This window comes from Mustela nivalis (genome assembly GCF_964662115.1).
Source record: "Mustela nivalis genome assembly, chromosome: 13".
NCBI lineage: Eukaryota > Metazoa > Chordata > Mammalia > Carnivora > Mustelidae > Mustela > Mustela nivalis.
The window spans coordinates 70,878,459-70,902,866 of NC_139032.1; the positions used below are offsets into that span (position 1 = coordinate 70,878,459).

Below are 24,408 nucleotides of genomic sequence, written 5' to 3' on the forward strand. Positions count from 1 at the left end.
CCAGGGATCCTTTTGGTTTGACCATCTGTGTCCACAGCCAGGAGCCTGCTTAGGCTGGTACCCTAGGTCAGTTTTTCTACATTACAAATCACTTCCCAGAGCTAAAAGGAGTTTCTGCAGCTTAGCAGCTGTCCCCTTACTCAGTCTGGGGAAGCCCTTTGCAAGACACTGGTTGAAGTAACACAGACTTTCCAGTCTATACGTCAGTGCTGGGATTAGCACTGTTGTCAGACAGAGGAAGAAAGCAACACATAAATAATGTTAGTTCAAAATGGATTCTAGCAGTTGATATTATGTAACCAGATGTCTTGGCTTCTTTGCTCGAATTAGTTCACATCTTTCCCAGACAGTAACTCTTAACAATTCCTAACAGCCAAGTTATAGAAAAGACAGCAGTGTCTTCTGTAATGCACTTCCTCAGAAAACAGGGACAGTCCACTATTGTGGGAAGGAAGGAAAGAAACAAAGGGAAAAGAGATGCACGCATTTTGTGATTTATTAGGTTTTGCCAATGTTATTAATGAAACTCAGCCCCACCCATTAGTGATTTTAGTTCCTTTTGAAAACACCCATATACCTTAAAAAAACACTGCCATATATACTATTTTTTTTTTTTTTTTGAGAGAACATGCTTGTGTGCAAGGGGTGGGGGCAGAGAGAGAGGGAGAAGCTGAAGCAGGTATTTGGATCCAATACCCCCATCTTCACGCCCAGCATGGAGCCCAATGTGGGGCTCGATCTCAGGACCCTGAGATCGTGACTTGAGCCGAAACAAGAGTGGGACATTTAACCAACTTGAGCCACCCAGGTGTTCGTCACTTTATTAATTTTAAATTATGTGCACTTGGCAAAATTACAGCTGGTACACGAAACTTAATTTTCCTCATGGCTAATTTCCATAAATTTATCAACACTGCTTTCTGGCAATTACCTCCCCGCCCCCCTCTCCTTACATGGCTTTTTAAATATCCAAAGTACAACACTCCGTAACAATAAGAAGATAAATACACAGACTTCTTTTAAAAACTAGTTTATAATGTAAACAATCACTATGAATATCACTAAATTAGAAAAAATCTATTAAGGATGGCATTTTCACATTGCTAATTCAATATTACAGCCGGCGCACTAATTCTTCGGCATAGAGGCTCAGGACAAATTAACTTTTCAATAGCATTTTTTTTTTAAGATTTTTTTATTTATTTATCAGAGAGCGGGAGAGAGCGAGCACAGGCAGACAGAATGGCAGACAGAGGCAGAGGGAGAAGCAGGCTCCCTGCTGAGCAAGAAGCCCAATGTGGGACTCGATCCCAGGACACTGAGATCATGACCTGAGCTGAAGGCAGCTGCTTAACCAACTGAGCCACCCAGGCGTAAAGCTTAAAGCCTGCTACTGAAAATAATAATCACAGCCGACAATGGAAAGTATTGGTGCACAAGACTTATTTTTAATTTTGCGCATGCACATATGAGTAATACCATATTTATAAAAAACAAAATGCTTCGGGGCGCCTGGGTGGCTCAGTGAGTCAAGCCTCTGCCTTCGGCTTGGGTCATGGTTTCAGGGTCCTGGGATCAAGCTCCGTATGGCATCAGGCTCTCTGTACAGTGGGGAGCCTCCTTCCCCCTCTCCCTCTGCCTGCCTCTCTGCCTACTTGTGATTTCTCTCTCTCTCTCTCTCTGTCAAATAAATAAATAAATTTTTAAAACGCTTCTGTGAACACATTTGTGAAAGTTCTTAACTCTCACATTTCACATTATCTGCCACCACATGGGGAAAAATGCTCATCCAAGGCCCTTCAACAGCACAGCTCGATACTCCAATGATCTTGCGACTATTAAGCCTCACACTCCAGAAGTACAGTCTATGGATCAAATCATTTGTTCCGTAGACCCTGTAGCAAGTCTGGGGAGTGGATCCCCCAGCCGGAGCCCCCCGGGAAGCAGGGGGTAGTAATTTGCAGGATTAGTTGTATTCAAACAGAGACCAGTAATTAGCACCCTTCCTCTCGTACAACTTCAAAATGCCAAATAGTTCTCTTACTACAGCATCGGGGTTTATTTATACGTTCAACACCATGACACTTGCAAAACTAACAAAATAAGAGGGTTATACTTGATACTAAGAGGATAACAAGGGAGTAGTTTTAAGCTCCCTGAAGGGCAAGATAAAGAGCTCCGTGGGAGCTGCAGGCAGCTTTGGGAGAGACGTAATGCTACCAAGAGAAGCCAACCTCTTCTGTTCCACGGGGCGGGCGAAGTTTCCAGGGTAGCGCCGAGACGCTAAGGAACTCAACACGGTCTGTTCCCAAACGATGAGAAAGCTCTTCTTAGGCGTGTGAGTCTACTCAATGAAGTCATGACAGCCTCCCTCGGCCTCTTGAAGGATCACAGAGTGGGGGGAAAACACACAAATCCTAACTGCACAGCTCTCAAGAAGCCTGGCATGCCCCCCCCCCCCCCCAATGCCCTCTTCCAAACGTGACTTCCCCTAGCGGTGACTATTCTTCTGGCTTTTAACACCATCTTCGTGAGATTTTCTAAAAGTATACTCTACTCCCAGCACGGGGCTCGAACTCATGACCCTGAGATCAAGAGTGGCATGTTCTATGGAGCAAGCAAGACATGTGTCCCTTTAGGAGGTTTTTTTTTTTTTTAAGTGAGATTTTTTAGGGGTTTTGTTTGTTTGTTTTTTAATGTTTAGGGAAGGTTATCATGGTGCAGTGTTAAAGTGCACCCCCATCCCCAACTGCCCAGGCCTCAGCCCTCCCAGGGCTGTTTTCAGCACGCGTGTGGATGTGTCTGGCGCCTACACAGTGTGGGCTGCGGAGAAATGAGAAGGCCGGGATGTGCTCGCCCCGCAAGGGAGCTCTGAACAGAGTCTGGTGAACTTCTCCCATGAGAATGCCACCTTGGAGAACCCAGAAACTTCAGAAGCCAGCAAGCCTGCCTCCTGGAAGCAAGATGGGGGATACACGCCAGCCCTTAAAGGGACTGACCCAAACCATACTGAGGAAAAGGACTTCTAGGACACCCCACCAGACAAGGTGTCCTTACATCCTTCCAACAGCTGGTTGAAGTCCCACACTGGACTAGGACTAGACATTCACAGACCCTTGATCTTGTTTATAATTACTTTTAGCCCTTATTACTACTCTGGCCAAGGAGTTCTGGACCATTTCTCAATATTCATTTACTGGGCACCTGCTCTGGGTCAGGCCAGGCTGGAGGGGTGAGGAGGGGAGATGAAGGCACCTGGAGTTTCAGCTTCTAAGGCAGATGAACACCCAGGACACGAGAGGAACGGGAGGAAGGCTCCCAACCTGAGTGTGGTGGGCAGTGGGACCAGCTCACCCAGGTCTCCTGGGGAATCTCGCAGGATTAAGACAGTCTACTAGGTAGAACGGCTTCCAACACCACAGTGCATTTGTAAAAGCCAGGAAGGGAAACACATTTTAAGAACTGCAAAGAAAGGGATTTTAGCAGGAGTGTCTAAGGAATAAGTGGCATCCCAGAGAAATCTCAGGGAAGGAAGATGAGGTTCAAAAATCCAAGTGGCTGTCACACAGGATATAGTGGGAGGCAGTGGGAAGGTCAGTAACTTGGGCTGGAATCAGACTTGGGCTGGAACCCCAGATCAACCACTTAGTAGCTGCGTGAACTTAGAAACCACTCACCCGTTTTTCCCTACCTGTAAAAGGGGGAGACGTTCTTTGCTTTCCAAGGTTTTAAGCACTGAATATATGTGCAAATTAACTAGTACCTAGCTGGGTCCAATCAATGGTACTTATTGCTAACTTTAGCCTGGTTTATTTAAACCCCAGGGGTTTCATGGGTAGAAGATGAAAGAAACAGATGTCCCTTCAACAGAAGGAAGAGCTTTTGAACAGTCAAGGCTGCACAAAGATGGAAGGGACGGTCAGGAGAGAGGGAGATGCCCCCACTAAAAGTGCAAGCAGAGAAGCTGGGTAAGACCTTCTCTGGTGAGAAGGTTGCAGAGGGCAGGCTGGCACTGAAGGCGGTGGGATGGGTGCACTCTGAGCTTCCAAGACCAAGGTTCTATTAGGACTTCAGTTTCAACAATGCCAAGGTTAAGCTTCTGTACATGTAAGCCCACTCAAAGCAGCACCTTAAAAATGGGATTCCTGGGGTGCCTGGGTGGCTCAGTTGGTTAAACGTCTGCTTTCAGCTCAGGTCATGGTCCCAGGACCCTGGGATCGAGTCCTGCATTAGGCTCTCTGCTCAGTGGGGAAGCCTGCTTCTCCTTCTCCCTCTGCCTGCCGCTCCCCCGGCTTGGGCTCTCTCCCTCTCTCTGCCAAATAAACAAATAAAATCTTAAAAACAAAAACAAAAACAAAACTGAATTCCTTACACAGACCTCTCATGGGAAAGAATTCTAAATGGATACCTCATTCTTGAAAACAACCAGAATGACCCAACACTGAAACAGGGGATAAAAGAATATGAATGGACAAAAAGCAATACATAAAGCTCAAAACACAGACGGTAGAATGTTCTATATTGAGCTGTTTCCACCTAAAACTAAGCTACCAATCTCTTACCATTCTCCCTCTAGATAGTTCCACGAGGCCCCAAACGGACTGGAAAACAGGATGGAATAAATTTACTCTACAGGAACATGAATCAAGTTGCATAAACTTTACAAAAATACTGTGCTAGTATTTGCCCTCAGGGCACAGACACGCCCATCTGGGTGTCCGTCCCTGATATTTCCATCCTGGGCTCCAGCCCCCACCCCTTTACAGCCAAAAGTAGCAGAAGCCTTCAGAAAAGAAAACAGCTAAAGTCACTTTGAAAGGTTGGGGATGTGCTAATCGCAACTCATCCCAGCCAAGAAGTCAACCTCTCCCAAGAGGACCTTCCTGCCAGCTTGGCTCCTGCCAAGGAGTCTGCAGCCAGGGGCAGCCCGGCCAGAGAAACCCAATCCTCACCACCAGCAGCCTTCGCCATAATTTTATCTCAAGGAAGCTCAGAAAAATACCCTCCAGCCATCCCCCCCCCACCCCGCCCACTTGAAAAGCATTATCCCATCTGCCCCTAAACCAGGCAAGTGACCTGGGAAGCTGCTATTCCATTCTTCAGTTTTCCCTCACCGTTTTCCAGCTCAGGGCCCTCCAAAGGCTCCTTCCAGCTTTAAAATCCTCTGCCTGAAAGATTTTAAGCCAAGGGGCCATTCCTGGGTTATATAAGGTACAGTAGCCCGGCGTCTCTAGACACCAAGATAAAATGTTATTTTTATGGAGCCTAGTCAGCCAGGGCTTAAGGACTTGGTGAGATGGAGTCGAAGATTAATGAAAGGGAACTGCCCGGTCTCTAAAAACCCTTTTATAAAGGCATGCCAAAACGCTCAAGAGAGTTAACAGGGTTTAGGAACATTTGAAGGCAAATGTATCTTGTTGCTACCCTTGTTACATTTATTTGTTTCCAGTCTTCCACGTGCTGGGAGCTGGGAATCCAGAAAGACAGTTCTTTGATGTCAACAGTCACGGGGATAGGGGGAGCGTAACACCACTGTCCAGGTGGCCAGGGCTCCTGGAGGCCAGAAGGAGTAAGCCAGACCAGAGCGAGTTCCAGTCTCTGCTTGGCCACTCCTGAGATGACAGGACCTTGGTCAGAAGAACGGCGTAAGTCTGTTGGCTCACAGGTAAGAAATCCTGAGGAGCAAGGCTCTCCTGCCTGGTCCCCAGCAGACACCGGCGGCTGCGAGGAGTCCTGATGCTTCAACCACCTCATTCCTGGTCCCCCCGCCGCTGCCATCCCCAGGTTTCTCGTCCTGAGGATTCGCCAAGGGTCCCACAGGGCTTCAGACTTTTCTAAATACTTCTGCCCCCATTCCTCCTGAGCCCATTCACTCTGACAGGGCCTGGCTGGCAGTCCTCCTGTTTCCACTTCACAGACTGGTAGACTCCATGCAGGAGCCATGCCCAGGTCACACAGTCAGCCTCCAAAGGGGACGATCCCGAGCTCACGCGAGGTATCACACACCTGCGCACGGAGTCCACGGGCCCACACGACGGGGAAGATGAGTTACAGGTGATTCACGGTGGCAGCGGAGGGAGAAGGCCCCATGTAAGCCCTGCAGTCTCTGTAATTTACTGACTATAGGTATGTTCTTACCTTTTGACATAATCTTTGTAAACACTCCTCACAGCTCACATGTTCGTAGATTTCCTCTAAAGGAGGAAATGGTCCAGAAGACCTCTTCCCCCTAAGTCTGCAACATCAGAAACCTGAGTAATGACTTGGGTATTTATTACCCTATTCCCTTTAAGATGACACAATTGATTGAACAGGTGTTTCAAAAGAAAAAAAATTAAAGAAAAGGTACAAAGTACCCTCAGACCGCCAAGGGCGTGCTGATGAGAGAAGGAGTTAAAATGTGGTACGCGTCTCTCGGGTCCGAGGAAGCATAGTAGGACTTCCTTTCCTTTGTGCAAAAGGTGTGGGCTGGAGTTCGAGGGCGAGAGGTCCACAGGCCCTTCCAGCTCCCGGCAGCCACTCTGGGTTAATTATTAGCAGCGGGAGAACAGGAGTAGGTCACCTCATTTCTGGAGGGCAGGCCCTCAGTATGGCCTGGGCCTCTCCAAACTCTGACCAACAGCTCTCCTTCCACGGAGCTCCCGAGAGCGACAGGCCAGTCCCAAACACAGCTCCCCTCCACTTCCCTCCCCACGCACCTGCCTCCAGGGAGGACTCCAGATGGAGGCCCAGGTTCACCGCAGCCCTTGGACGGCAGGGCTTCTAAGGCAACTTGAGTCCAACTAGACTCTTCCCCCTTCCCCTGCACGGTGGGGCCCTAAGCCCAGGATCTCATGAGGACAGCCATGGGGCATCCGAGGTGTGCCAGGGGCCTGGGTCCCCAGGAGGATCCCGGGCAGCCGGACGGCACTGAAACCTTGCTATTCTTCGAGCGAGCTGTGGGAGGTATGCAGGCCGTGCAGGATCCAGCTCCACGGCTGTGAAGGACAAACTGGCCCCCATCGCCCACAGCCGGCTCACCTAGAGGGGAAGAGAGGCCAGTAATGCCGAGGAGCTGCCCCGCAGGGTCGGCTCAGATGAACGCACATCGGAGAAAACAAGCAGCTGACAGAGTTGTCCTGAGCCGGCACTTTTTTTTTTAAGTTGTCCTTGTTCCCATTATCCCACTGTCAAACATCTGACCACGGGCGGCCACGAAGGTCAGGGGAGTAGGGCCCAGTGGAGCCCTGCTTTAGGGCCAAAGCACCAAAGATATGTGGCAGCAAGGTGACAAGAAGGGACTAGACACCCAACCCCGCTCTGCAGGAAAACGGCAAAACAGATGAGCAGGTAATTGATGAGGATTTGCACACAACCGCCAGATTTACTCTTTTCCATATTTTCCACCAGACAGAACAATCTTTTTACACTTGGGAAAGATAGAATTTAAGGGCACGGGAAGGCATCTCCCACGACCCACACCGCACACCGGTCCCCTCATTTGACATCCACGTCAAAAGAGAACCAGGCTAAAGGCGGCCAGGACCAAGCTGGAGGGGACCCGAAGCGGAGGGAAATCTGAGGGAATCAAACGGAGTGGCTCCTGGCAGTCGTGTTCCCAAACCTCCCCACCTCACGCGGCTTCCCTGCACCTTTCTTGCGCCAAAATAAACAGAACACAGAATTTGCCATTTTAACCATTTTAAAGCATACAATTCAGGGGCACTAATTACATTCACAATGTTGTGCAACCAACCACTATTTCCAGAACTTTTCTGTCACTCCAAACAGAAACTCTGTACCCATTAAGCAATAACTCGTCATTCCTTTCCTCCCCCAATCTCTGGCAACCTCAACCTTGTCTCTGTGAATTTACCTCCTCTAGATATTTCATATACATAGAATTAGACAACACTTGTCCTTTCGTGTCTGGCTTCCGTCACTCAGCACAGTATCTTCAAGGTTCCTCCATGCTGGAGCAGGTATCAAAATCCCATTCTTTTTTAGGGCTGGGTGATAATATACCATCGTACAGAGACACCACATTTTGTTCAGCTGTTTGTGCGGGACACTGGGTTTCCCATGTAGCTACTATGAGCAGTCTTGCAATTACCATCTCCGCACAAGCATTTATTTGAGCTTGGTTCGGTTATTTGGGGTATATGCCTAGGAGTGGAATTGCTGGGACATGGTAATTCCAGGTCTATAGCTTCTTGACGAAACCAGACTTTTCTACGGAGGCCGCACCATTTCACATCCCCATCAGCATGGGAAGAGGGTTCTAGTCACTCTACATCTGCACCCATACTTTCTACTCCTTCTGATGACAGCCATCCCAGCATGTGGGAAGTGACAGCTCATCGTGGTTCTGATTCGCATTTCCGTGATGACTAAAGTTGAGCATCTTTTCATGTGCTTACTGGCCACGTGTAGATCTTCAGAGACATGTCTATTCAAAGTCCTCTGCCCATAGTTTTAATTGGGTTATCTTAATTTAGGTTGAGTTAAAGAAGTTCTTTATATACCCCGAATAAACCTTTACCAGACAGAGGATTTGCAAGTATTTATTTTCTCCTAATCTGTAGGTTGTCTTTTCTTTCTTGATAATTTCCATTGATGTGCAAAAGTTTTAAATTTTGATGAAGTACAATTTATCTACTTTTCTTTTGCTCGTGCTTTCTTCTATCTAAGAATCCACTACGAACCTCAAGGCCATGAAGTTATACCTCTTCTTTTAATCCCTATAAGTTTTATGACTTTGGCTCATCTGATCCATTCTGAGTTAATTTTTGTATATGGTGTGAGGTAGGGGTTGCCCTGACCCTTCTGACCAGGCTCCCTCCCCACCATAACTCCTCTGGTAGGATTAGCATTGCTGCACTACACGGTGAACTTCATGGCAGAATCTGGGTCTCTTAAAAATCACCAGTGTGGTACAGGCAGCCCAGGGCCTGGTATCATTCGGTGGTTGATAACTGCCAGATGGATGGATGGTTGAATGGATAAGCTATTGGGGCGGTGGGGGGGGGGGTGCTCCATCCCCATCGGCCTACCGTTACTGCAAGCACCCACAGCTGGCTGAGCAACTCCTGTTTGTAACAAATAAATCTGAAAGGCTATACTTAAGAAGAACTAAATATGTACTGGGGCACCTGGGTGGCTCACTTGGATGGGCATCCAATTCTCAGTTTTGGCTCAGGTCATGATCTCATGGGTTGTGGGATCAAGCCCACGTGCTGGGCTCCGTGCTCAGCGAAGAGTCTGCCTCAACATCCTCTCCCTCTGCCCCTCTCCCGGCTTGTGCTTGCACACTGTGTGCTATCTTAGAAAGAACCAAGTACCTATCAACAATTTCATCTACACATTCCAATCACTTAACCTAAAATGACCAAGATTTAACTAGTGCACTGAACTAATGGCACTTAATTGAGTCCTAGCCCTGGAAAGCTCCTCATTTTCTTACCAATCTCCTAGCTCAAGTCCCTCATTGCACAGAAGGGGAGACCCAAAGGGCCAACAAAAGCTAGGACTTCCCAAAGTCTGGGTCTCAACTCCCAGGGCTTTTTCCCACCAGATATAGGCCTTAGGATCTCCACTGTAGATAAGCAACAAAAAGGTATGAGGTTAGTCTGAATTGCTTCAAATGTCCAGAATGGCTGTCTGGCTCCCAAGCCTCCCAATGAAAGAAAAAAAAAAAAAGTGAACCCTGGGTCCTAGATCTCATTAAGCTTCAAGGCCCATCTCCTGCCCTCCTAGTGCAGCACACCTCACTGCTCTCACTCCAACCCCCTGCCTGCCCATTCCCAGGGTAAGCTCGTTCCCACCACTGGAAGCCTGCTTCCCTCAGACATCCTCCACCCATGCTCTCTCCATGTGTCTGCTTAAATTTTACCTGTCAGTGAGGTCTTCCCACCACTCTGTGTCCCTCACTCTAGATTATCACTGCTGGACGTGTTAAATATTTATTGTCCCTTCTCAATTCCCACACCCTCCCCTCCTACAAGACTGGTGGTTCCTTAAAAGTCAGGGGCTTCGTTAGTTAACAGATACCCCTCACCCCTGGAGTAGAACCTAGCACACACGAGGCACTCAACAGGAGTCTGTGGGAGGCATGAATAGAAGGTAAATTGCTGCTAAGCGTCACAGAAGGAAAGGCAGGTACCTCCACACTCGTGGTGAGCATGACCAGACCTGCAGCCACGCGGGCCTGCAAGCTTACTTCTGGACCCACGGGCCGTCCCTGCTTAGTGGGGCAGGCAGGGCGGAGACGCCGTGTGTGATCAAACACTCCCACACGTCTCGGTCAAGCCAGAGAGGCCGGCAGTGGCTCCTCTCCTGACCTGGCCACAGGAAATGGAGTCTTGCCCCACAGGCGCTCAAGAATCGCTTGGGAGGGGTGCCTGGGTGGCTCAGTGGGTTAAGCCTCTGCCTTCGGCCTATGATTTCAGGATCCTGGGATGGAGCCCCGAATCGGGCTCTCTGCTCGGCAGGGAGCCTGCTTCCCCCCACCCCCCGGCCTGCCCCTCTGCGTACTTGCAATCTGTCAAATAAATAAATAAAATCTAAAAAAAAAAAAGAAAGAAAGAAATCCTTGTGAAATGCACACAGCAATGAATGAACAAACAACTAATGTCCACAGGGCTCATGCCCGTGCTTTCGGGAGGCTTGTGTCAGCGGTAAGGGAAGATCACCCCAACAGAGCTGGGAGGTGGTCTGACGAACTCCATTCCTAGGAACCTACTGTTAGGATTCATCCAGACATGAACCGATGTCAGCGGCAGAGATTTTCCTCCCAACCACGCTTCATGTGGACAATCACAAACCCAAAAAGCTGATTTCCAACTGTAGAGGGCTAGTTAAATAAGCCACAAAATAGCCCCCGGAGCCCATGAAGACTTCACAATGATACACTGACGAGATGGGAAATGTGAGACTATTAAGCAAAAAGGGCTGGTTGTAAAATTGTATCTACAGTGAACACAACTATTTAATTATAAAGGAACTCGAGATCATGAATATAATCGCCAGTTTCTCCTATCCTTTCAAACTTTCTGTATTTCCTAAATTATAGTGAGCAATAACGAGTCTGAAGAAAATCAAACTCTATCAGTTTAAAAAAAAGCGGTCAACTGATATTTCACTGGCCCCCAGGGGTGTAACTACTTAAACCTCCGTCTGGCAGCCTCCTCCTCACTCCTTTTGGCGTTCACCCCACCCTGCTTCTCCCTCTTCCTCTGGCCTGCCCCCAACTGCCTTCTCAACACCCCCCCCCACACTTGTCAGCCACACCAGCAACCACTCCTCCCCCAGAAATCCCGTTCCAAGCCCGAGCCGCCCCCCCACCACCCCCCCTCCCCACCCCCGCTCACAGACCCCAGGCTCGCACCTCTACCTCCCAGCACTGGGGGCTTTGAGCAAGTTACTGAACCTCTGAGACGCCACTTCTGGCTCAGGAAAACAAGGCTAGCCCCAACTCACGGGGCCCTCTGAAGGTCCAGGGAGCTGAAGGATGCCCACCTTGCAGGGCCCCCCCACCCCACAGGGCCCTTCTGTGGGGAGGGCCAACGTGCTGTGAGTTTGCTCTAGCCCTGCCACGTGTTGAGTCTCAGTCTGCGGCTCCTACCCAGGCTCCTGAAGCTGAAGTTCTTTATTGTCTCTCTGCCTGGGTCTGGGCACCTGTCCTCTCCTGAAGGGAGAAGAAAAGGTTTGCTCTCGGATCTCAGATCAACACAGTGGTTGCTTGGCTGAAATTCCCATTCCCCTCGGCAGAAGCCTCGGCTCCCACGCAGTCCGGCTCTCAGAGCTGATGACCAAATCCCCAGCAGCTGACCCTCCCGAGGACGCATCTATCTTCAGAAGACATTCCTGGCATTTTACTTAAGGTCTTGAGGACTCCTCAAGTCCTCGACTTCCCTTGTCCAATATTATCCCATCGCTCAGCTTTTTGCTTCTCCTGCTCTTTCAGTCCCTAGGGTTTACACATTGTTTCTTCGTGAACATTCTGCATTCATCCCTCTCTGATCCCGGAGGCATTTAATGAGCCCCACCTGTGGCCACGCTCCACAGCAGGTGCTAGGGTTCAGGTGAGTAGAGGCTGTCTCAGCTCCCCCTGGTCTCTGGAACTCCCAGGCTGGTCAGAGACAGAAATGCATGAACAATCAGATAATCACCTTTTGCTGTGGTGAGTGCCCTGAAAACAGCTGTGTGCCCCTGGCTGCTGGGACCTTGTCCACACTGTGACCAGAGCTCAGCCTGGGTCAAAAACAGCCTCTGAGGGGATTCTTATGGCAAAGCTAGACCTTGAAGGATGATCTACCAAACAAGAAGATCAAATCACTCGGTGCTTATCCCAAAGCTCTCAGGCTCCCCCCCCTGCCCCTCCTCCACCATCACCCACAACCCGATTCCAACCGAGCTGCCAGTGTGCAGACCCCTGAGTGCACCTGCCACTCCCACCTGGTGGGAGCTGCGGCTGTGCTTATCTTCTTTCTCTATATGCTCTTCTCCACGAGCCGCCTCCCTCCAGAGGTCACGTTCCAGGCCAATGCCACCTGAGTGCAGTTTCCAGGCAGCTGGCATCAGTATCACCTGAGTGCTTGTCAGAAATGCGGACCCTCAGGCCGCACCCCAGACCTACAGGACCTGAATCTTCTCCTATGCACGTTGAAGTCTGAGGGACCCCACTTTCCACCGCAGTCCAACCTCCCCCTGGTCTTCAGCTTCCTCCTTGTCACAGCGGCCAGCTGCCATCTTTAACATCCATGCGATGAGCGGACACCCAACCCCCACAGCGTCTGCCTTTTCAGCCGCAGGGACCTCCACGTCCACCCCCAAGGTGGCACCCCCTCAGCCCCACCTTGCCCAGGGCGACGAGCCCACATGGCACAGGTCTCTCCAGCTGAGACCTCGGGCTCCACCTGTGGGAGGATGTCCCCATGGCCCTTCTGTCAGCTTACTGAGGACGGCCGCCAGCCGGTGAAAACCGGCAGCTCCTAAGTAATCATTACGGGCCACCAGGACAAGCACTGCCCCGGACCTAGTGGGCTGGAGGAACTTGTCATTCCCAGTATGGAGATGAGGAAACCTGAGCAGCTCAATGAGGGCATGGGGTTATTGGGAGTGGGTACAGAGAAGATGCACGCTTACAACCATGCACCAAGAAATAACAAGGAGCCCCGCAGGCTTGAAGAGAAAACTCTGGAAGGGGGCTTATAGCTGAGGCAGCCCATTTGCACTCGGCCAGGACCTAGGAAGGAGGAAAAGTAGGAGAACAAGTGGGAGAGGCAGGTGGAGGCCAGGTCACAAAACCCTTTGTTGACAGACTACAGAGCTTAGATGTACTGGGTGAAAGGAAGGTAACATTTTGGAGCAGGCTGGTCAAAATGCCTACATCCTTCCCACTACCCAAGCCCCCATGAACCTGATTCTTTGCCTTGTGGTACTTGCTTCCCCGACCCTCCTGGTATGGCAAACACAGCCAGACTCTCCCAGCTACCCTGGCTGCATCTTCTTGCCTGCTTGCCCTCAGCTCTCCACGACCTCCTCCCTCCCCTCCCAGGCTGAAGCCCAGCTCCAGGGAAACCTCCAGCAGCATGTTTCTGCCAGCCGGCAGCCAGGAACAAGGGCCGGCTGCCAGGAATCCGTTCCCTCCTTCTCCGATGGACAGCATCTTCCCCAGGAGGGCTGGGGGCATGGGCTCCCCTTCCAACCTGGGCGTGCCACATCCAACCATCTAACCCTGTTTCCACAATCAGCTCCTCTTTAGAGGAAGACCCAGACTCCTCCCCTTCAGCCAGCATCCTCAGGGGAGCCAGGCCCGGCTGTGGGGATGGAGCTGATTAAGAGCCAGTCTCTGCCCTGCAGAAGCTCCTAAGAGAGAGCCCTGATCCTGAGTTCGTGCCTCTTTATGGGGAAAACATTTTTGTGACCTCTGTACATTCACGTACTTGACCTGTTCGGTGATTCTTAAAAAGAGTAGCCTTTCTTAGTCTTCTAAAATGTCTTTAAGTGGCGAGTCATCCCTGAAACAGTGAGTCAGCCTTTTTGATTGAAAAAAGTTCAGATTAACTGTATACAAAACAGTAAAACGATCCCAACATTAAAAATTTCTTGCATTATTTATAGATTGGAAAAGACATCGGTAGAACTTTTATTTGTGAGACACAGATCTGTTCTAGAGTCTGGCTTCTCAACATCTCAACACCACCCCGGAGCTTGCAGACTGCAGGCCACCCCAGACACCCTAGAAGCACACGAAGGCTTGGGAAGCCCTGGTTTAGAGCCTATGCCTTGTGGGGTTGGGGTTAGAGACGGGGGAAGCAAAGCCAGAAGGAATCCGTGGGGAACAGAGTGATCTTAGGTGCTTTCGTGTGGAATGTTTTTCGGCAAGAATATGAAGGAGGGAGGGGCCACCGGAGGGGGCGGGGATAGGAAGCAAAAGCACAGGCAGATGGGACAAGCACAGGGACAAACCCAGTTTTAGCAGGAGTGCGGGTGGTTGGGGGAGGGGTGGAAAGGAAGGGCAGGCTGGAGGAGGAAGGTCTGAGGTGTGATGGGGCAGGATCTGTCTAGGGCAGGTGTGCAGGTGAGTGAAGGGCAACCCTGGGTTTCTAAGCTGCAAGACTTGTCACTTACCAAAAGGGCGTTTTTAAGGAAAGAGGGATCTGTGGGGGAGGGGGGCACCTGGGTGGCTCAGATGGTTAAGCGCTCAGGTCATGATCTCCAGGTCCTAGGATAGAGCCCCATGTTGGGCTCCCAGCTCAGCAGGGAGCCTGCTTCTCCTTCTACCTCTGCCTGCTACTCCCCCTGCTTGTGCTCCCTCTGTCTCTATCTCTCAAGTGGAATAAATAAAATCTTGAAAAAAAAAAAAAAGAAAAGAAAAGAAAAAAAAAGGAGGCACCCACGGACACTTGCAGGGATGTTCAGATGTGATAAACATATGACCCAAATCACCCAGAGATGATCAGGCCCTGTGAGCCCCTGAAAATGGCATCAGGGGAGTCTACCCAGGAAAGCGTGCAGAATGAATAAGAACAGAGGATAAAGGAAAAAGAATGAGCCATGGCAGGGTTTGGGGTAAATTGTGGAACCATATCATAGAAGCCCTGGTATGGGGGGGTGGCGGGCAATGAGCCCGCAGCACAGAGACCCAGTGGGCTGAGATAGCAGAACCAGCCACTGGTGCTGACAAGCGAGCAGTTTCTGACCATCGCGGCGAGGGCAGTGTTGGTCAAGGGGTCAGTGTTGGTGGAGAATGCTGGGGTAGCTTAAACACCCTGCCTGGGGTGGCAAGTCCCAATCAGTCAAAGTGATGTCTTTCTGTACACGCGTGTTCACGGCAGCATTACTTGCAAGAGGCAAAAGGTGAAAGCAATTTAAGTGTCCGCTGACAGGTGCACGATAAACAAAATGTGGTGCACACGCCTTCAACGGAACATGACTCCTCCCTGAAAAGGAAAGATATTCCCACACCTGCTTCAACATGGCTGAACTTGGGGATGGGACATGAGGATAAGCGAAATAAACCAGTCATGAGATGACAGATCCTATATGAGTCCATGTATGTGAGGTCACGAATCCTCTAACACACAGAGACAAAGTCAGAGGGTGGTTGCGGGGGGCTGAGAAGTTAGTGTTTGATGGGTGCAGAGCTCTGGTTTTGTAAGATGAAGAGCTCTGCCATGCATGGGGGGGTGACCGTACCTAAGGCCACTGAGCTGGACACTTATGTCCATTTTACTGCAATTTAGAACAATTATGGCTTTCATTATAGGCAGAGAAAATCTGAACTCCCAGAACGGAGCAGGAGGTCTGCGTTGAGAGGTGAGAGCCAATCTTTCTCAGCGGCCATAGAGGACGTCTCCGGCTGGCCTGGCAGTGGAGCCGGGAAGGGAGGAACTGGGTGGTGACCTAAAGGTGAGGCTGGGCTCAGAGAAGGCTTTTTCCCCAGGTGATGGGAGGACAGCCTTCGGCTCTACGTGGAGAGGCGAGCCTGAGGCAAAGGAACACTCATTTTCTCAGAGAGGAGGAGAGGAAGAAAGAGAAGAGAAGCCAGAATGTGAAGGACAGGGCAGGGAAGGGGATGGCGCTTCAGGATCTCGGGGGCCACGGGCCCCCTGGAGAGCCAAGGCGAGGACGACAGGTAGGAGACCTGGAGAGAGTAGGATGGTCAGGTTGGCTGGTGTGGGAGGAGAAGGGGAGAGCTGGCTGCAGGGCGGGCTGGCAGGCTGGCGGGCTGGCTGGTGGGGGTGGCAGGAGAGGAAGCCGGGGGAGACAAGCTGGTTGCAAACCACAGGGCACTTGTCTGAAACGACCATGGAGCCTGAGGTAGCGGTCCTCAAAGGACGGTCCCAGGTCTGGGGAGCAGCAGCAGCACTGGGAGCCTTGTTAGAAATGCAAGTTTGCAGGCCCCTCCTGAGTCTGATTCAGACCCACGGAATCAGAAACTCTGAAGGTGGGGCCCAGGAGCCCATGTCTGAACAGGTGATTCTGATGCGATAAAATCGGAGACACCCTAGCATATACTACAGAAATTCAGTGGAAGACACAGACCATTCTCCATAGGAAAACAGAAACAGAAAATCAGCCTAGCAACTTCCACGTCAAAGAGCCAGAAATGCAGAACGGGCTTCAACGCCAATACAACTGCTGACTGCAGCGAACAAACTTTCTGTTCACAAGACAAAGAGGCCGTCCGCCTCACCCACTTCCTCAGAGGAGATCTAGAAGACACACCTACGATCTGGGGTGGAAATGTGGGGACTAGTTCATGCCCTCCAACTGGTTACGGGAGCCGTGGAGCCCGCCACAGGCCTTTCAGGGCCTCAGTTTACCCATCTAGAAGCCAGGGAGCTGGGAACACCGCTTGTGAGGTCTCTTCCCGTTCTGACACCGTGTGATTCCTTCTGTCCTACAGGAAACATGACCTCAGACTAGGAGCTTTCGCGTAGCTGTGCCTGGACCAGGGAGAAAAAAATATCTCTAACTGGTAAGACATCATATCTCAGTGAACTGGAAAACCTTTCCAAAGTTCAGTAAGTGCTAGTACGTTGCATTCGAAGAACGAGAACACGTCCTCACAAACTGGCTTTGCCATTAAAGCGACCAATGCCTCGAGTTATAAAAATACTGTACTGTCCTGGCCTGTGTTCATGAAGTCCACATGACTGGGACGGCCCAGAAAACATCGCCAAACCTTCATGTTTTTATCCTATGATACTTTTTAATCCAGGAAGGTGGGGCTTGTTATTTTTCTGCTAGGGAGAAAATGAGTTAAAAGAACTGTACCATACAGCCCCCCGGGCCTGCCCCCTCTGACCCGAGTATCTGGGGACACGGCACTGCAAGTCTAGGCTTCCTGATAAATGGCCTTGTGTTGACCTTGTTACTGGAATCCCTAGACGCTGGTTTCCTGCCTGGCTTCTCTGCATCCAACTCCCTGTCTACACCTCCTGGTCATCCAATGCTCATCCTTTTGTGCCTGGGTCCCCAGTGCCACCTGCTTCCCTGCCTCTGCCAAAGGCCAGTCCCTTGGTTCTGATCTCAGAACAAGGGTGGTGAGACGGACGTGGGTGTTTGTGCAGGAAGATGAGTGGAAGTGTGAGCACGAGGGGAAAAAAGATAAGGTCTAGGGAGCCTCTAGTCTCCTGGCCCACCTCGATTACATACCCTGGCTCTTAAATTCTTAAATTGGAATTTATCAGTGGGAAACCCCGCTGGCTTGTTGGGCCTCCCTGTGCACCTATCACAGACCCAGTCCCGGCTTCTCCATCCAGCCCCAGTATGTAAATGACCTTCCAGGCTCTCCTAGTAGTCCCTTTGGCAGGAAGGTGCAGGGGAGGGGAGGGGAGAGCCAAAATAAGGGTGGTGTAGCAGGAGCAAATTTCAGTGGGGGCAAGGGAGGTGTGACCGACCGCAGGTATTAGAGCCTTGAACAGGGAGGGCCAAGGTTAGTCCCCGCTTTATCCAGGCAGAGCATCCCCAGTGCTAGAGTTTTCCAGGCTGATCTCCAACTCAGAGTCACATCTGGGTAGGGTGACCACACCGCCTGACTTGCCTAGGGCAGTCCCAGTTGAGGCTAGTTCATGAGATGCAATTATTAATAGCCCCACTTTTATCTCAAAATGTTCTGGTTTAAGTGATGAATTTTCATCGCTTTATTCTTGGGGCCCTAAGCCTGCAAAGTAGGAGCTGCAGACAGAGAACAGTGCTGAACACTAGGAGGGAGAGACCTCCAGGCTGAGTCTCGCCCCTCCTCAAATGCTCTCCACTCTCCTCTCCAGCACCCCTGCCAATCCATCACTTCAGGGTGCAGGGTGCATCACTGGTACACCTTCAGGGACAGCAGGCTCGCTAGCCCCCAATGAAGCCTCTTCTCTGGGGAGAGCTGTGTTATAAAAATAGCATGATTCAGGGGCATCTGGGTGGCTCAGTCGTTAAGCATCTGCCTTCGGCTCAGGTCATGATCCCAGGGTCCTGGGATCGAGCCCCACATCGGACTCCCTCCTCAGCAGGAAGCCTGCTTCTCCCTCTCCTACTCCCCTTGCTTGTGTTCCCTCTCTCGCTGTGTCTGTCAAATAATAAAATCTCAAAAAAAAAAAAAAAAAACATGATTCAAACCTATAGATAGTATGACGGTACTAACAAGATCCTTAAACAAGGAAAGGAGTAGCAGTAGGGGAAACTGGAAAACCTGCTTTTCCCTTCCACCTCCTTCCATCTTATGGTCTCTCCATTCAATAAATATTTTCTGAGTGCATCTGATGTTCCAGGGGAACTGGGGACACAATGGTGAGTTAAAACAGACTCAAGTTGAAGGGCATGTCTTTTTTTTTTTTTTTTTTTTTTTTTTAAGATTTGATTTATTTATTTGACAGAGATCATAAGTAGGCAGAGAGGCAGGCAGAGAGAGAGAGAGGAGGAAGCAGGCTCCCCATGGAGCAGAGAGCCCGATGTGGGTCTCGATCCCAGGACCCTGGGATCATGACCCGAGCCGAAGGCAGAGGCCTCAACCCACTGAGCCACCCAGGCGCCCCGAAGGGCATTTCTAAACAATAATGGGCCTGTGCTTTCCAAAAATGTCAAGGTCATAAAGGACAAAGAAAGGCTAAGTAAGGGTTCCAGTTTAAAGGAGATTAAAGAGAAAGGATGACCTTATGAAATGCATGATCTGGGGGTTTCTTTGCTACAAAGGACACTATCCAGACAACAGGAAAAAACCTGAGTAAGATCTATAGGTTAGATAATTGTATTGTTTCAGTAATGACTTCTTGATTCTAAAAATTGTGCTGTAGTCATATAGAAGAATGTCATTGCCTTTAGGAAATACACTGAAGTATTTTGAGGGAAAGGGAGAATCTAAAAATAACCCTCAAATGACTCAAGAGAAAAATATATATACATAAAGAGCAGAATAAAATAAATGTGATAAAATGGTAACATTTGCAGAATCTGGGTGAAGGGTATATGAGAGTTCTTTGTTCTATTCTGAGAACCTTGCTGTAAGTCTGAATTAGGTCAAAATAAAAAGTTGGAAGAAAAAAAAATAAGCCTCAGAGAAAGGTTTTTTTTTTTTTTCTTTTTTTCTTTTTTTTGAAAAGAAAGCCAGATCAACCCTGACTTCAGAGAGCTCCCCGTGTTGCTGGGGAGATAGGTACTAATACACATAATTACACTAATTAACTGCAAAACTGCAACTGTGAAAGCACTGTGAAAGGAGAGAGATCCGGAGGCCTGAGCATTTACAATAGGCCGTTTTACCTAAATCACGTGCAATCATGGGCTAACAACCAAAGCAGGAGTTACCTTACGGGCAGGGGAGGGGGGACAAGGTTCCAGGGGAGTAAGGAGCGGGGACCAAAGCCTGCTCACCCTGGCCCAGCAGGACATACCAACATCAGTCTATCCTTCTCTTCTCCAAGCAACAGGAGGTGTTTCTGGAAGACACCTCTGTTGCAGAGGACAGGCAGGTGTGAAGGTGTGTAGGGTCCACCACAGTGCTGGTGGTGAGTGTAGCCTCCAGCAGGAGCATCACTGAAGTTTCTTCTACTCCCTGACACTCTAATTTTCTACAGCAGGGATGTATGAATTTGATAACCAGCCCCGAGGAGGGGGCGGGTGGGAGGAAAGCGGGCTCTGACGATCACATCCTATCTCCAGGCCCGCCAGTGGTCAGGGTCAAGGGATAGCTGATGGAGCTGGTTGCTGCTTCACTTACAGGCACTCGGGGTCTAGACTGAGGCTGACTCCACCTTAGGGAAGCAAAGTGCTGGGGGTCAGGTCTTTACACTCTAATCCCAAAGTCAGCCCAGTACCTTCATCACACAGCACCCAGCTGGCCATGGTCCCTTTCTGGTCCTGGATCCTGCCCCTTGGAATATCCCTTTAGCTCTGAGAGCTGCGCCCCACAGCCCTGTCCTGGTAGTGGGCCATTACTCACCCTCGGTGACTCTTGACACTGAACACTAAACAGAGCATCTGTCTGGAGGGTCAGGGGCCTGACCGCAAGCAGAGGGGGAACCTTTGCTGTGCCAAGTTCTGTCCTGGTGGGTTTTCATTCATTAGCTCCTTTAAAAAGGCCCATTTAAAGGAAACAGGTTCCATTATTATCCTCATATTATAGTTACATGACTTATCCGGGAAAAAGACTTGGGTTCACATCTTGACTCTCCTGCTTATGAACAACGTGCCTTTTGGGTGGTCACGCCATCTCTCTGAACCTAGTTTTTTTTTTTTTTCATCTTATCAGTAAGGTGGGGCTGGTAAGAATTAACAAGTTTCTGGGACTAGACAGTACTATTTATCCCTTTTTGAGGCACCAAGGGGCTCAGTACAGAAAATCCACTCCAAACTACACATCGCTTAAATATTTACTAAAACCTTGTGTATCCTAAAAGTAAATCATGGGACCTGAATTTTCCAGGACTCTCCCCATTTCAAATCCTCTATCCTAACTTTCCACATAAAGCATCACACTGTCTCAAAAATTCCACTCGCTCAGTATCCAAACAACACCTCCAACCAGGCCCTCCTCTTACACGAAGTAGCAGCACAAACATTCTTTCTCCAACAACAGATCCCAGTCTTCGGTTCAGAAAATGTAGTCAGCGGAACCTTGCTGGCCCCCTGATGGAAAGAGGGTCGTGGTAGCCAGTGCTCCGTCCCAGCTCCAACTCGGCTGCTTCCCGGCACGCAGTGGTAGGAGAGGCCATCCTGCGATCAGAGCATTGCCCACAGAGGGACACAGACTGGTGAGAGGCACTCTGCCCCCACCTACCCAGCCAGCTGCCAGTACCTCGGTAGGAAGCAGAGCCAGAGGGTTGCTCCAGGATTGGAGGTAAATCTAGATTAATATTTAGAAAGCCCTCAGAACAGTGCCTGGCAGCCAGGAAGTGCTATAACAGTGTTTCATGACGAAATCCAAAGGCATCCCTGGCAGAAGGTGCTCATGCCTCAAAGACAACCCACCGGCATCACTTCTCTCTGGGGAGAACAAGGAGAATGGCCACTTACCCCGCCCTGAGTCTGGGGACACCGAGGAGAGTGTGCTGACTACAGGAAGCGGGACCTGGGGAAGAGTAACCACTCCTGATACACACGTGGTCTCTGGGCCTTAGTGCCTGCTGTTGTGTCCACTCCCCAAACACCATCTTTCCTCCCTTCAAGGCCGAATTAAAATTCAGCCAACTACTCTTTATAGTGTTCCTTGACCCCCCCCCCCCGGAATGAATGGTGGCCTCCACTGGTCTCTCTTGCATCTGGCTTTACCCTCTTTTAAAGTAACTGTGAGACAGAGAAGTAGATACAGAGCCTCAAACACGTTCACACACATCATTGTGTTCCCAATTCCACCATGCATCCTTCCGAGATATGGGTCTGACTTCCCTCTCCTAGGACCTGATACACGGCTCAGTAACTGTCTGAATTTGCTGTGAAATCTGTGTTCTCAGCTGGGTTTCACCTGGTGGGGCCAAAAGTAGCTTCAGGTACACACATAAGCAGAAGGTACTAGTTGCAAGATCTCGGGGTCTGGGAACCCAGAACTAAATCAGATTTTAGCCAAGGGCCTAACCAAAGCATTCCCTCTCATCCCTCTTGCAAGAGATGAAAGGAGACACCTGTGAGACCCGAGCAGGGTGGACGCTAACCTGATCCTGGCCCATCTCTAACAGAGTTGGTAAGAAGAGCCCAAGCTTGAGAAGCAACACCAGCAGGAGGCCCTGCTTCCAAGAGCCCATCAAGGCCAGGGCAAGTGCAGAGTGCCTCCGGCATTCCAGCCCCTGCAACGGACCTGGGAACAGATGAAAGGGGATTGGCCTTGCTTTCCAGGAACCACTGCTGTCTGGTGGAAGGAAGCTGAGCACTGGGATCACGGTCCAAGTCGCAGGTCCCCTCTCAACCTACCACAAGCCCTGAGAGTTCAGTGGGGAGGTAGGGAGCCAGGCCCTTCTTGCTTCTTCCAATCCCCAAAGCTAAGCCCTGTGGGTGGGTTATGTGCACCCTGGAAGGCAGATCTCTTCTGGGCCTGGACTGAGGGTTCAGAAGCTCACCGTTAGTCCCTCTTCCCAAACTACCTTTGCTAGCTCAGTTTCTGCAAGAGTAGGAGAGAATAGCAGTGATACTAAACCAGTTTAAATAAACCAACCTTAGGCAAACCCTCCCAGTTTCACAGTCAACAATCAAGTCGTTGGTCCCAATTCCCTAAGGCCAGTTACCAGCTGGGAACCCCAACTCTTTCAGGGGTAAGATTTGTCTCTGTCCAGGTTCCTGCCACTTGCCTGAGGAGAAGAGCTACCAGAATTCTTCTCCATGAAAAAAATGTGAAAGAAGAGGTCTAAAACAGGAGTGGTGAAGCAGTAAGATATCCTGAATTTGAGTCTGTGTTAACTTAGGTTCTTAGCTCCCAGCTGTCCCTGAGGACCTGCCCCCACCTGGCAGTGAAGTTCCCCCAGGCATCCTGGGTTTGCTGGGATCCACTGGCCGACTCAGCATCCCCACCCAGAGCTGCACCTGATCTACAGAAGCAGCTCAATAAATGCTTGCTGAACAGAAAGCCACTCGGAAAATGCCTTCAGTAATTTGACCTTTTACATTCCTCAGCTAATGCCTAATTTGCATATAAGAGCCCAGTTTTAGGAGATGGCAATTCACCAGAGACAACTCAGGATCAATACAGAGTATTAGGCACGTTTTATTCTACTCTAATTCTCCAAATCGGTATTCCATTAAGTGTATGTGGGGTTTATGGGAACTCACTATAAACTAGAATATTTAACTAGAACGACCTACTCTGTCATATAATAGCTTACCGCTGTTAATTTTCAACTAGTCAATCTCAGAAAGGTTTCCAGCTTCCAGTCTGCTTTACGTGTTGATTTAATTGCCAGGAAAAGTCATCTTGAAAGTCTCCGTACAATAAAGGGCAGCTTGATGCAGAAGAAAAAGACCTGCCCAAGGAAGCAGAAGACCTGAGATCTATCCCACATGGACCAATACTGGATGATAGGTCTCAGTTTTCTCATTTGTAAAATGGGAATAACACTGGCCTCACGGGAGAGTTGTAAAAATTAAGTGAGTTCCATCCATCTGGATGCACTCTGCACAGTTCTATAAGGCTATATGAAGGTTAGTTAAACACAAGATGAAATTCTGGACCGACAGCCTACTCAGGTAGGCTAATGACAGAAAGCAGGTGGTTCTAAAGGGGGAGAGGAGATATTCTGCCCTCCAAGGGACACTTGGCAGGGGGGGGGGGGCACGACAGGACATTTTTGGTTGGCACAACTGAGGGAGAAGGATTGCTACTGGAATCTACCAGGTAAGACCAGAGATGCTGCTAAACATTTTGCAATGCATTGGACAGGCCCCGCAAAAAAACCAATCCAACCCCAAATGTTAACAGTACTAAGGTTAAGAAACCCTGATCTAAAGAATCAGGAAAGCTTTTCCCAACAGAAATCCTTCTAACCAGGCTGTACTTCCTCCCATCATCTCTTTAAACATTTGCAAGATGGATCATCTTGCAAAACAGCTCTTTTGTAAGTAAAGCTGAACTGCCAACTTCTGGAGTTTCTGAATGTATAAAACTGCTTTTAACTAAGATGCTCTCAGATTACAATTCGGCTAAATTGTTTTTCCAAAACCCTTGACTTCTGCAGTTCTCCATGGCACAAAGACAGGGTCTGTCACTCTGCCACTGGGCCCTGAAGATGCTTTCGTAATTCTAATTTCCTGGTCAAATGGGAGCCACGAGGGTCTCTAAACGAATTAAATTCACATCACGCCAACTGCTCCCTTGCTTTGTGCCGGGCACAGAGCCAAACACCTCCACATAATTTATCCCACTTAATCCACCCAACCACCCAGTGAGGTGGGCATTATTACCGGCTGTTTGCAGGGGAGGAAACCGAAGATCAGAGAGGTTAAACAACT

At 49.7% G+C, this 24,408-nt stretch overlaps 1 protein-coding gene across 9 annotated transcripts in view; it reads right to left on the reverse strand.

Annotated features, from left to right (window-relative positions):
- Positions 1-24,408, reverse strand: part of PTPN3 (protein tyrosine phosphatase non-receptor type 3) — a 111,754-nt gene that overhangs the window by 85,800 nt on the left and 1,546 nt on the right. For 2 of the 9 annotated variants that reach the window (XM_082696862.1, XM_082696857.1), the window contains exon 1: positions 12,027-12,109. The exons of the other annotated variants lie outside the window; for them this stretch is intronic. The gene's annotated coding sequence lies outside the window, so the exon portion shown is untranslated. Of the gene's footprint in view, positions 1-12,026; positions 12,110-24,408 lie in introns of those variants that run through there. 9 annotated transcript variants of the gene reach the window in all.